The following is a 12730-nucleotide window of genomic DNA, read 5'->3' as shown; positions in this document are numbered from 1 at the left end:
GTCGGATTTTGGGATGGACTCTTTGGCTTTGCTTTTCTTCTCCTCATTGGATTTTTCATGTTCAAAGTTGCAGAAGCCAGATTACAAGCTCATTTTGGTTCAACTTCAGCAACTGTGCATTGCATTGCCATGTAATGTGATGCAATGCTATCTTTCTAGCTCTCCCTTTTTACTTCCTTTTGGATAAACAGACATATTAGGCAAGCATTTTGGAGCTTTCACCTAAATAACTACAGGTGGTGAGATAAGCTGCACAATATAATTGACCTTTCAGTATATTGTTGCACACACACCATCTATTTAGCAAATGCCCTTGTTATCAACAGCAGCCTTTTAAACTCACCTGAGCTAACAGGTATGTGCGCTGGTTACTCTGCTGCGCTTAAAATTTCTTTTTTGGCTTGCTACAATGCCTTTTCTGAAACGTTGTCTCCTTCTGCTGGAACACTGACTTCTTTCATTTAATGCCTGCAGACTATAAAAGAGAACCCAACCCAAAAAGTTTGGTTGATTAGTCTGTGGCATTCTGTTAAACTGTTGCTTATGGCGGTCTCTGTGAGCTTCTCAGCGACATTCAGCCAGCCAGGTATCCTGCCTGCAGTAGATGGAATGTGGCAATGGAACGCTGGCTGCGCGTGTCATAATAGGCTCTGAGCCTTTATATACCTGTGCACAGCAGCAGCCACCTTCAGTCTGCTGCTGGACAGCCAGCAGCAGCAGCAGCAGGAGAGGTATGTAATCAGGAGCCCTCCTGCTAAGGGTAGACAGCTGCTCGTTCCACCCCACCCCCCGCCTTAATTGGTTCTCCTCCCTTCCAACGGTGTTGAGGCGGGTGGGAACAGCAGGGGGTGAAGGTGCTGTGTTTAAAGAGGTGGAGTTATGCAGATCTAAAACGCGTGGATTGCAGCAGCAGCAAGCCGAAAAGTGCAGGCATGTAAGGGATCTAGAGGTTGACAACATGTCTTCTTAACGGGAGTCCCGGAGCTCATCTCCACAAATGGACTTTTCAGGATCCTTGGGTGGCTCCGTAGTTTGAAACCAATTCTGGTTATCGCTTCTCGTCCTTTTGGCTAAGATCAAGTGTAGTATCTGTTCTTATCAGTTTAATATCTGATACGTCCCCTATCTGGGGACCATATATTAAATGGATTTTTAGAACAGGGAGATGGAAAAAGAGCTTGCTCTGTCCACTCCACGCATTGACCTGGTATTGCAGTATCTCCAGGACCGGTGCACCCCTTCTTTAATGCAGTTTCTAAAATCAGAAAGAATTGAATTCAATGTTTTTTGTTCATTTTGCTTGTTTGTCGGATTTTGGGATGGACTCTTTGGCTTTGCTTTTCTTCTCCTCATTGGATTTTTCATGTTCAAAGTTGCAGAAGCCAGATTACAAGCTCATTTTGGTTCAACTTCAGCAACTGTGCATTGCATTGCCATGTAATGTGATGCAATGCTATCTTTCTAGCTCTCCCTTTTTACTTCCTTTTGGATAAACAGACATATTAGGCAAGCATTTTGGAGCTTTCACCTAAATAACTACAGGTGGTGAGATAAGCTGCACAATATAATTGACCTTTCAGTATATTGTTGCACACACACCATCTATTTAGCAAATGCCCTTGTTATCAACAGCAGCCTTTTAAACTCACCTGAGCTAACAGGTATGTGCGCTGGTTACTCTGCTGCGCTTAAAATTTCTTTTTTGGTTTGCTACAATGCCTTTTCTGAAACGTTGTCTCCTTCTGCTGGAACACTGACTTCTTTCATTTAATGCCTGCAGACTATAAAAGAGAACCCAACCCAAAAAGTTTGGTTGATTAGTCTGTGGCATTCTGTTAAACTGTTGCTTATGGCGGTCTCTGTGAGCTTCTCAGCGACATTCAGCCAGCCAGGTATCCTGCCTGCAGTAGATGGAATGTGGCAATGGAACGCTGGCTGCGCGTGTCATAATAGGCTCTGAGCCTTTATATACCTGTGCACAGCAGCAGCCACCTTCAGTCTGCTGCTGGACAGCCAGCAGCAGCAGCAGCAGGAGAGGTATGTAATCAGGAGCCCTCCTGCTAAGGGTAGACAGCTGCTCGTTCCACCCCACCCCCCGCCTTAATTGGTTCTCCTCCCTTCCAACGGTGTTGAGGCGGGTGGGAACAGCAGGGGGTGAAGGTGCTGTGTTTAAAGAGGTGGAGTTATGCAGATCTAAAACGCGTGGATTGCAGCAGCAGCAAGCCGAAAAGTGCAGGCATGTAAGGGATCTAGAGGTTGACAACATGTCTTCTTAACGGGAGTCCAGGAGCTCATCTCCACAAATGGACTTTTCAGGATCCTTGGGTGGCTCCGTAGTTTGAAACCAATTCTGGTTATCGCTTCTCGGCCTTTTGGCTCAGATCTGTAATGGGTCTAGTCATTTGGCTGTCTGTGCGTTAACTCTTGGCCCTGTGGCATCGCCATTTTATGGCTTAAGCCACTTGCTGCTATAAGGAGTTGGCCAGTAGACACGACTAGCGATAATGGGACGCATTCGATACGCTGGGCCCGGTGAGGCTCGAGTGAAGTTTGGAATCCAGATTGATGTGGAAGAAGGCAAAGAAGGAATCTTTACCCTCAGCTTCGTGGTGAAGGAGATTTTGTTTGGACTCCTTGAAGTGAAGAAGGAAGAAATCTTGTGCCTCCAGCAATTCAAAAGCAAGTATAATCTTGTATTTACTTCTATGGCTGTTTGCAACAATTTCTATGATTGTTTGAAAAAGAATCTGGACAATCAATATTTGGATGGGCTGACTTTTGTCATCTTGTATTGCTCCAAAGAGGTACCTCTGACTGTTTTCATGTACAACCCACATGTGGACTTGGCTTTGATTTATGCCTTTCTAAATAGGCACTGCTATATTACCAAGGTGGCAGTAAAAGTCATGAATGAGGAGGAACTATGGACCGGTAAATATCGTTTCATGGTCAAGTTCCGGGAAAGTCCTGATGAACCAGGGGGTATACATTATCCTCCATCAAATTTTTCCATTGGGAGTGAGCGGGGTTACCTGTTCTTCCCCAATGCGCCCAGGTTTTGTCGTCATTGTAGGAGGTATGGCCATACTCAGGAAGCATGCGACATCAGACAGATTATTTGCAGGAAGTGCAATGAGGTGGGTCATTCTTCCAATAATTGCAAAAATGAAATAGTCTGTAATCTCTGCGGAGAGAAGGGGCATGCCTTCAGAGACTGTATATTCCATCCTGGTTCATATGCGGGGGCAGCGGGAAGGGGAAGGAGAAGAAATGAATCTCCTGCACCCACAGCTACAACTCCGACTGCTGCAACTCCGACTGCTCCGATATCTACTCTGGCTTTCCTGGATGAGGAGGAGGCTCGGGTTGCTTTTCCAGAACTGGTTCGTGTGAATGTAAGAGGAAATATGGAGCTGGCACCTGAGCCACCGGTGCAGAGGGCCGTGTCTGTGGCTTCAGATGTCAGTGAGTCTGAGACGATAACTGATGATCGTATAGGCATGGAAGTGGCCCCGGTGGAGGATCTGGAGGCTGAAATTCCAGACATGATGGTTACATTGCAGGGGGAAGAGGAGTCTGATCTGACCAGAACACCGCATGTGGCCTGGAGCGATGTCGTTTCTGACCTTGAGGAGGAGGGAGGTCAGGGGGACTTTGACCCCCAGCGGCGGGATTATAGTTCAGATGAAGATGGAGGCGCTTCAGTGAAGAAAAAGAAGAAAACTGAACCATCCTTTTCCCCTTTAAGTGACTGCAGTGTGAGTCCAGCCCGGGTGTACCCTACTGCATCCGATCCCCAAGATGTGTCTTTTTTGGGGGAAGGCACAAACTACGATATCTGCACGTCCAGCGTCCTACCCCCAGAAGGGTTAGGATGATGTACAGGTGGGCATGTTGTCGTGACCTGCCACATCAAATTAATAGATGGGTGCCCAAGTTGCTCTCAGCATCTTGTCGCTAAATGTTAGGCTGATTAAATCTGAGTCGAGAAGAGTGGCAATTTTGGACTACTTGAGCAACTTGGATGCGGACGTATACTGTGTCCAGGAGTGTGGGATCTCCGATCCCTTAAGTGAAAATGCATGGCCTTTAGGTCAAAGTGTGTGGTCTGGTTCTGTATGTAATAAAAATTGTGGGGTAGGTGTTTTGGTGAAGGGTTATAGTGTTAAGATAGAAAGTTACATGGTGGTGGAGGCGGGGAGGTGTGTAATATGTGAGTTAAATTGTAGGGGGTGGAGGGTTAGGGTGGTAAATATGTATGCACCAATAGATAAAGGGGAGAGGCTGGAAATTTTTGAGAAATTATGTTTTTTTTTATCTGGCAAAATGCCAATAATTTTTGTTGGAGATTTCAATTGTGTGACGGAGGGGGATAAGATGGATGTTACAGGTAAAAGACTCAAGAGTCTTGTGGCGGATTTTTCCTTACAGGATGCTGCGGAAGTTTTTTTAGGTAATCCACCTCCTGCGACCTATAAGGCCGACAGGGGAGGCATAGAGTCTAGAATAGACCGTATCTTCTTTTCTTCACAAAATGTTATTTGTAGGAATTTCCAGCAGGAAGATGTTCCCTTCTCTGACCATGTGTGTTTGAGGGCACGTCTAGAAGGTAAGATTTCCTTTGTATATGGTGGTGGCGTGTGGAAACTTAATGTGCGTTTGCTGGAAGATAATAGGATCATGCGTGATTTTAGGCGAATGTATGTTAGGTGGAGGGATAAAAAAAGTGATTTCAGGAATGTGCTTGAGTGGTGGGACTGGATGAAGAGTGAGATTGTTTTTTTCTTTAGAAAAAGGGGCAGGAGGAAAGCAGCAATGAATAGAGCAAAATTTAATGATTTAAGCTCTAGACTGGAGTGGCTGAGGAAGTTAAGGATGATTGGAGTGGATGTGGATGTTTTGATGTGTCAAGTGAAAGAAGAGATTAAGAAATATATTGAGGGTAAAGGGAAAGAAATTATTTACCGTTCTAAGATTGAACATTTGGAGAAAAATGAGAAATGCACAAGGTTTTTTTTCAAAAAAGTTTTTGGGAAGAAAGTAGATATGGATGAGGTGGTGAATGGTGATGGGGTGTGTGTGAGTGGGAAGGATGTGATGCAGGAGGTGGTGTTGTTTTATAAGGAGTTGTATGGGGAAAAATGGGTTGATGATAGGATGTTGACTGATGCTTTGGGGTGTTTAGAAGGTTGTTTGGGTGAGGATGAACGTGAAATATTGGATGATGTAATTGTGTTGGATGAAGTTAAAAAAGTGGTGATGTCTGCGAGTAAGAATAAAACACCTGGGAAGGATGGACTGCCCGTGGAGTTATATGTTAAGGAATGGGACACGATGGGAAATGACTTATTGGAGGTGTGCCAGTATATGTTCACGGAGAATATGTTGAGTGAATCTATGAGAGATGGGGTGGTGGTTTTGGTTCATAAGAAAGGTGATAAAAAGGATTTGGGGAATTGGAGGCCAATCACCCTTTTGAATGCAGACTATAAGGTGTTTAGTAAATTGTTGGCTAGCCGGATGCGGGAAGTGATTGGCGGTGTGGTGGATGAAGATCAAGTGTGTGCAGTGCCTGGGAGAAGTATGACTGAAAATTTGGTGTTGTTGCGTGATGTGATTGGGGATTGTATGAGTCGTAAGCAGAAATGTTTGTTGTTTTCGGTTGATTTTGAAAAAGCTTTTGACCGTGTGTCACATAGCTTTATGTTTAAGGTTTTGTCTAAGATGGGTTATTCCAGGAATTTTGTAAACTGTGTTAGGAGTTTGTATTGTAATGTTTCAAGTGAATTTTTGGTGAATGGGTGGTTGAGTGAGAAAGTGAGAATTAAATCAGGAGTGCGTCAGGGGTGCCCTATGTCCCCTTTTTTGTTTATTAGTGTGATTGAAGTGTTGATGTGTATGGTTAGGAAGGATAAGGTTATGAGAGGTGTGATGATTCCTGGGAGTAATGGAAAGGATGTGAGAATTCTAGGTTACATGGATGATGTAGTGATTGTGAGTGGGAATATGGCTGCGATGAGTAGGGCAAGGTTGATATTAAGTTTGTTTTGTAGTGTCTCAGCTTTTAAGGTCAATTGGACTAAGAGTTCCTTTAAATGTTTTGGTGAGAGGAATGTACGGATGGATGGTGTGAGGTGTGAGGATGGTGCAATAAAGGTGCTTGGGATTAAGTTTAATGATGATTTGAAAGGAAATGAGAGTTGGGAAGATTGTGGGGTGAGAGTGGTGCGCAAGTTGAATTTTTGGCGAATGAGAGAACTAACTCTGACTGGGAAAGTTCTGATTATTAAGGCGGTTATTTTGCCTATTTTGTTGTTTGTTGCGAATGTATATCCTGCTGCTTTTAAGAAAATTAGGAAAACTGAGAAATTCATCTTTAATTTTCTTTGGGGAAGTCGCATGGAGAAATTGAAACGGGAATATGTCTATAAGTTATGTGTAAATGGTGGTTTGGATTTTCCAAATATTGATTTCTTTTTAGGGATTAGTTACGTGAAAATGGTGGTGGTGGTTCTAGGGAAAAGTAATAAGTGTGCTTATATGATGAAGTATTCGGCTGGATGGATGCTTTATGGCTTAAAGTGGGTCAAAAGGGATGCTAGAGTGCCTGTTGCTTTTAAGTGTCCTGTATGGTATGGTTGTGTTGAGAAATTTGTAAGGAAGTATGATTTGTTGTCCGTTAACATGAGTGATTTTAGGCAAAAGAAGAAAGTCATTAGGATGGTGCGTGAGCGTGAGGTGGTATGTAATATCAATGGGTTGAGAGGGGAGGAAGTAACCGAGATGTGGAGAAAATTAAGTATAGATGGTGTGACTAACAGACAGAGAGATATCGCTTGGATGATATTGCATGACATTTTGCCTGTTAGAGATGTGCAAAAGAAGAGGGATTTAGTTAAATCTGAGGTATGCCCGAGGGATGGATGTGGTTTGAGAGAGCATGTTAGACATATGGTATGGGATTGTGATTTTGCATATGATGTATGGAAGGGTATAGGGGGACTTTGCAAGGAATTGGTGGGTGTAAAGTATGTTAATTGGAAACTTGCTATGTTTGGGATGGGTGCATGTAGTAGAATTAAGGATAGGATTTTATGGTTGTTGGTGGTGTGTGTAATTGAAAGTTTGTGGGATGCGAGGAATTTGTTAGTTTTTAAAAGGAAGAAAATGTCAGTTAATGAATGTTTGAGATTGATTCTGTCACGTATGTATGTAATATACCTCTGGGATCAGGAACGTGGAAGTATTATAGATGCTGAAGGGATCTGGAAGTTTAAAAAGTGGAGGTTTTTGGTAAAGTTTAATTAGTAGTGTATAATGTACCTGATGATAAGGTTTGGTTTTATTTTTGATTATATACCAAGTGTGATGAAAGGCTAAGTGTCAATGAAAGGCTTTTGTAAGTCGATTTGATTGAGCTTATGCTCCGGCCTATCTGATTTGGTTAAAAAAAAGAAAAGAAAAAAAAAAAAAAAAATCTGTTCTTATCAGTTTAATATCTGATACGTCCCCTATCTGGGGACCATATATTAAATGGATTTTTAGAACAGGGAGATGGAAAAAGAGCTTGCTCTGTCCACTCCACGCATTGACCTGGTATTGCAGTATCTCCAGGACCGGTGCACCCCTTCTTTAATGCAGTTTCTAAAATCAGAAAGAATTGAATTCAATGTTTTTTGTTCATTTTGCTTGTTTGTCGGATTTTGGGATGGACTCTTTGGCTTTGCTTTTCTTCTCCTCATTGGATGTTTCATGTTCAAAGTTGCAGAAGCCAGATTACAAGCTCATTTTGGTTCAACTTCAGCAACTGTGCATTGCATTGCCATGTAATGTGATGCAATGCTATCTTTCTAGCTCTCCCTTTTTACTTCCTTTTGGATAAACAGACATATTAGGCAAGCATTTTGGAGCTTTCACCTAAATAACTACAGGTGGTGAGATAAGCTGCACAATATAATTGACCTTTCAGTATATTGTTGCACACACACCATCTATTTAGCAAATGCCCTTGTTATCAACAGCAGCCTTTTAAACTCACCTGAGCTAACAGGTATGTGCGCTGGTTACTCTGCTGCGCTTAAAATTTCTTTTTTGGTTTGCTACAATGCCTTTTCTGAAACGTTGTCTCCTTCTGCTGGAACACTGACTTCTTTCATTTAATGCCTGCAGACTATAAAAGAGAACCCAACCCAAAAAGTTTGGTTGATTAGTCTGTGGCATTCTGTTAAACTGTTGCTTATGGCGGTCTCTGTGAGCTTCTCAGCGACATTCAGCCAGCCAGGTATCCTGCCTGCAGTGGATGGAATGTGGCAATGGAACGCTGGCTGCGCGTGTCATAATAGGCTCTGAGCCTTTATATACCTGTGCACAGCAGCAGCCACCTTCAGTCTGCTGCTGGACAGCCAGCAGCAGCAGCAGCAGGAGAGGTATGTAATCAGGAGCCCTCCTGCTAAGGGTAGACAGCTGCTCGTTCCACCCCACCCCCCGCCTTAATTGGTTCTCCTCCCTTCCAACGGTGTTGAGGCGGGTGGGAACAGCAGGGGGTGAAGGTGCTGTGTTTAAAGAGGTGGAGTTATGCAGATCTAAAACGCGTGGATTGCAGCAGCAGCAAGCCGAAAAGTGCAGGCATGTAAGGGATCTAGAGGTTGACAACATGTCTTCTTAACGGGAGTCCAGGAGCTCATCTCCACAAATGGACTTTTCAGGATCCTTGGGTGGCTCTGTAGTTTGAAACCAATTCTGGTTATCGCTTCTCGGCCTTTTGGCTAAGATCAAGTGTAGTATCTGTTCTTATCAGTTTAATATCTGATACGTCCCCTATCTGGGGACCATATATTAAATGGATTTTTAGAACAGGGAGATGGAAAAAGAGCTTGCTCTGTCCACTCCACGCATTGACCTGGTATTGCAGTATCTCCAGGACCGGTGCACCCCTTCTTTAATGCAGTTTCTAAAATCAGAAAGAATTGAATTCAATGTTTTTTGTTCATTTTGCTTGTTTGTCGGATTTTGGGATGGACTCTTTGGCTTTGCTTTTCTTCTCCTCATTGGATTTTTCATGTTCAAAGTTGCAGAAGCCAGATTACAAGCTCATTTTGGTTCAACTTCAGCAACTGTGCATTGCATTGCCATGTAATGTGATGCAATGCTATCTTTCTAGCTCTCCCTTTTTACTTCCTTTTGGATAAACAGACATATTAGGCAAGCATTTTGGAGCTTTCACCTAAATAACTACAGGTGGTGAGATAAGCTGCACAATATAATTGACCTTTCAGTATATTGTTGCACACACACCATCTATTTAGCAAATGCCCTTGTTATCAACAGCAGCCTTTTAAACTCACCTGAGCTAACAGGTATGTGCGCTGGTTACTCTGCTGCGCTTAAAATTTCTTTTTTGGTTTGCTACAATGCCTTTTCTGAAACGTTGTCTCCTTCTGCTGGAACACTGACTTCTTTCATTTAATGCCTGCAGACTATAAAAGAGAACCCAACCCAAAAAGTTTGGTTGATTAGTCTGTGGCATTCTGTTAAACTGTTGCTTATGGCGGTCTCTGTGAGCTTCTCAGCGACATTCAGCCAGCCAGGTATCCTGCCTGCAGTAGATGGAATGTGGCAATGGAACGCTGGCTGCGCGTGTCATAATAGGCTCTGAGCCTTTATATACCTGTGCACAGCAGCAGCCACCTTCAGTCTGCTGCTGGACAGCCAGCAGCAGCAGCAGCAGGAGAGGTATGTAATCAGGAGCCCTCCTGCTAAGGGTAGACAGCTGCTCGTTCCACCCCACCCCCCGCCTTAATTGGTTCTCCTCCCTTCCAACGGTGTTGAGGCGGGTGGGAACAGCAGGGGGTGAAGGTGCTGTGTTTAAAGAGGTGGAGTTATGCAGATCTAAAACGCGTGGATTGCAGCAGCAGCAAGCCGAAAAGTGCAGGCATGTAAGGGATCTAGAGGTTGACAACATGTCTTCTTAACGGGAGTCCAGGAGCTCATCTCCACAAATGGACTTTTCAGGATCCTTGGGTGGCTCCGTAGTTTGAAACCAATTCTGGTTATCGCTTCTCGGCCTTTTGGCTGCGATCGTATGACTGTACCTTGATTGGTGCGAGTCTCCTGGAGGAATCCGGACCCTTTTGTGGAGGATTTTCTGCTTTTTCCTGTGGTATTCCATACCGACAGAATCCAAGATGTCTTTTGTGAAGAACACCATCCGTTTGTCCGTGGATCCATCTGACCAGAACAAGAACAACGTGGTTTTCATTGTCCAAGGCATCGTTGAAGGCAAAGCTGGAGCAAGACGTTCTGAGATCTTCAGTGTCAACGAATTTTCACGTCAAGGTAATTATGACGTTACCTTTATGGACCAGGATGTTTGCCTTAATGTCTTTGAATGGCTCCGTGGTCACTCTAGTGACCCCTGCTTGGAAGGAGTTAGATGGGAACCTTTGTTTGGTCTGCAAGAAAAGGAGGTGACTGTGACTGTCTATAACCCTTTTACAGACCCTGAGCTGCTGGAGTGCTTCCTCTCTCGCTACTGTGAATATGTGCGGAAGGGAGTGAAGCAAGTCAATTGTCTAGGAATCTTTAACTGTCAGTATAAATTCCGTGTGAAATTGAAAAGGGATCCTGACAGTGTGGGGGGCTTTAGACACCCTCCATCAAATTTTTCCGTTGCAGGCCATAGAGGTTTCCTCTTTTACCCAGGCCAGCCCATGTTTTGCCGTAGATGCTTTTCTTTCGGACATACCATGGTAACATGCCTTAAAGGGCAGTGTTGCCGAAATTGCAGAAAGGAGGGGCATATGGCCAACCAGTGTCCAGAGGCCAAGTCCTGTGATGTCTGTGGGAGTAGTGATCACATGTATAAGGACTGTCCTATGAGTGCACCTAGACGTTCTGATAAAGAACAGAAGGAGGAGGAGCTGGAGAGGAGGCAGATGGCAAGCGCACTGAAAGTGCTGGAAAGATTGGAGAGGGAGGAGAGAGAGGGAAGGAGGCGGGAAACTGGTAGAGCCTCTCCCTCTACGGCGCCAGAGGAGGTGTCCCTGAGACCATGTTCTTCTTCTGCTGAAGAAATGAGGAAGAAGCGGAGGGAAGAAAAGGAGTTCTGGAGGGAAGTGGCAAAGGTGGAGAAAAAGGCAGTGTCTGCGAGAATATCTAGGAAAGTGGTGGAAGCAGAGCTGCCTGAGATGATGACTTTTGGAGAGGCAATGGACGCAACAGGATGTGAAGTGCAAATCTCGGAACCCGACAGTCCTGAACACCCTTCGGGTCCTGAAAACATTGAAGATTTTTCTTCGGAGGATGATAGGGGTGCAAAGAAGAGTCGTAGGGAGGATGGTGGGGGCAGTGATGATGCAGATTTTAGTGAGCCTCAGAGGAAGATCAGAACTGCCAGAATGAGGAGTGTGGCTGGTGAAGCCAGCGGGTCGGAAACCAGCTGTTCTGTTCTGATGGCGGAGGAGGATAGTGGTGGTGCTGGATAGTGTCACCATATAATATTGTAAATGTTTTTTCTTTTTGTCCTCTTGTGAGCTTTGGTTTAGGCCAAAGGCTATTTCTTTGTGTAATTGGTGAAGGAGTAGAAGTATTATGGGATTTACCATAGTGTCCCAAAACGTAAGAGTGTTTAAAAGTAAAGTAAGAAGAGCTGCTATTTTTGAGTTTTTAGCTATGCAAAATGCATCTATTTTTTGTTTACAAGAATGTGGGGTAGTGGATGGTGTGAAAGGGGATGAATGGTCTTATGGAGCGTCTGTGTGGTCGGGGAGTGCATGTAATAAGAATGATGGTGTGGGTATTTTGGTTAAAGGAAGGGAGGTTGTTTTGAGTGATTATTTGGTTATTGAGGTGGGGAGATGTATCCTTGCTAGTTTTGTATACAAGAATGTAAAGTTTTGTGTTATTAATGTTTATGCGCCAGTTGAAAAAAATGAGCGCAAAAATTTATTTGAAAAAATTAAGCTTTTTGTTCCAGGAAGAATACCTGTGGTAATTGTGGGTGATATGAACTGTGATGTGGGGAGAGTGAATGTGGATGTGTCTGGGAAAGCATTATTGGAGTTAGTGAATGATTTTGGGTTGTGTGATATGCAGCGCGTGTGTAACATGAATCCTTTGTTGAACACTTTCTTTTCTGAGAGTGGTAGGGTACAATCCAGATTGGATTATTGTTTTATTTCTAAAAATATGGTTTCTGTTAATTATAGGCAGGAAAACGTTCTTTTTTCAGATCATGTGTGTATGTTGTGTGAGTTGGATATAAAAGTTGATGGAGTGTTTGGGAGAGGATTGTGGAAGTTAAATGTTAAACTGTTAGAGAATGAAGATGTGAGAAAGGAGTATGAAAGGCGGTATGAAGAATGGTGTAAGCATAAAAATGAGTTCAGGAATGTTTGTCAGTGGTGGGACTGGGTGAAGAAACAAGCAAAAATGTTCTTTAAAAATTTAGGATACAAGTATGCAGCAATTAAAAGAGAGAGTTTTGTTAAACTGAACGCGCGGTTGAGCGTTTTGTATAAGTTAAGGGAAGGAGGAGTTGAGGTGGAGGAGGATATTTTAGAGGTAAAAAAGGAGATTAGTGAGTTTTTGTTGGAGAGAGGGAGAAGCATAGTGTTTAGGGCAAAGATTGATAAGATGGAGCAGGATGAGAAATGTTCTCGGTTTTTCTTTAAAAAAGTTTTTGGAAAGAAACAGAGTATGAGCGTGGTGTATGGAGCAGATGGAAGTGAGG

At 43.6% G+C, this 12730-nt stretch overlaps 3 non-coding genes across 3 annotated transcripts; all 3 read left to right on the top strand.

Annotated features, from left to right (window-relative positions):
* The first annotated feature begins 1050 nt into the window (after window positions 1-1050).
* On the top strand, window positions 1051-1241 carry LOC141150078 (U2 spliceosomal RNA). Its single transcript, XR_012246348.1, has one exon. It is a non-coding gene; the product is annotated as a U2 spliceosomal RNA (small nuclear RNA).
* Window positions 1242-7433: 6192 nt separating this feature from the next.
* On the top strand, window positions 7434-7630 carry LOC141150627 (U2 spliceosomal RNA). Its single transcript, XR_012246777.1, has one exon. It is a non-coding gene; the product is annotated as a U2 spliceosomal RNA (small nuclear RNA).
* A 1115-nt stretch (window positions 7631-8745) lies between these two features.
* On the top strand, window positions 8746-8936 carry LOC141274585 (U2 spliceosomal RNA). The gene has a single exon (XR_012322856.1). It is a non-coding gene; the product is annotated as a U2 spliceosomal RNA (small nuclear RNA).
* Window positions 8937-12730: the final 3794 nt, after the last annotated feature.

This window comes from Phyllobates terribilis, unplaced genomic scaffold (genome assembly GCF_046119375.1).
Source record: "Phyllobates terribilis strain yellow unplaced genomic scaffold, ASM4611937v1 Scaffold_5__5_contigs__length_657084704, whole genome shotgun sequence".
Classification (NCBI taxonomy): domain Eukaryota; kingdom Metazoa; phylum Chordata; class Amphibia; order Anura; family Dendrobatidae; genus Phyllobates; species Phyllobates terribilis.
The sequence above is the reverse complement of the archived record's forward strand: the minus strand, read 5'-3'. Positions and strand labels throughout refer to the sequence as shown.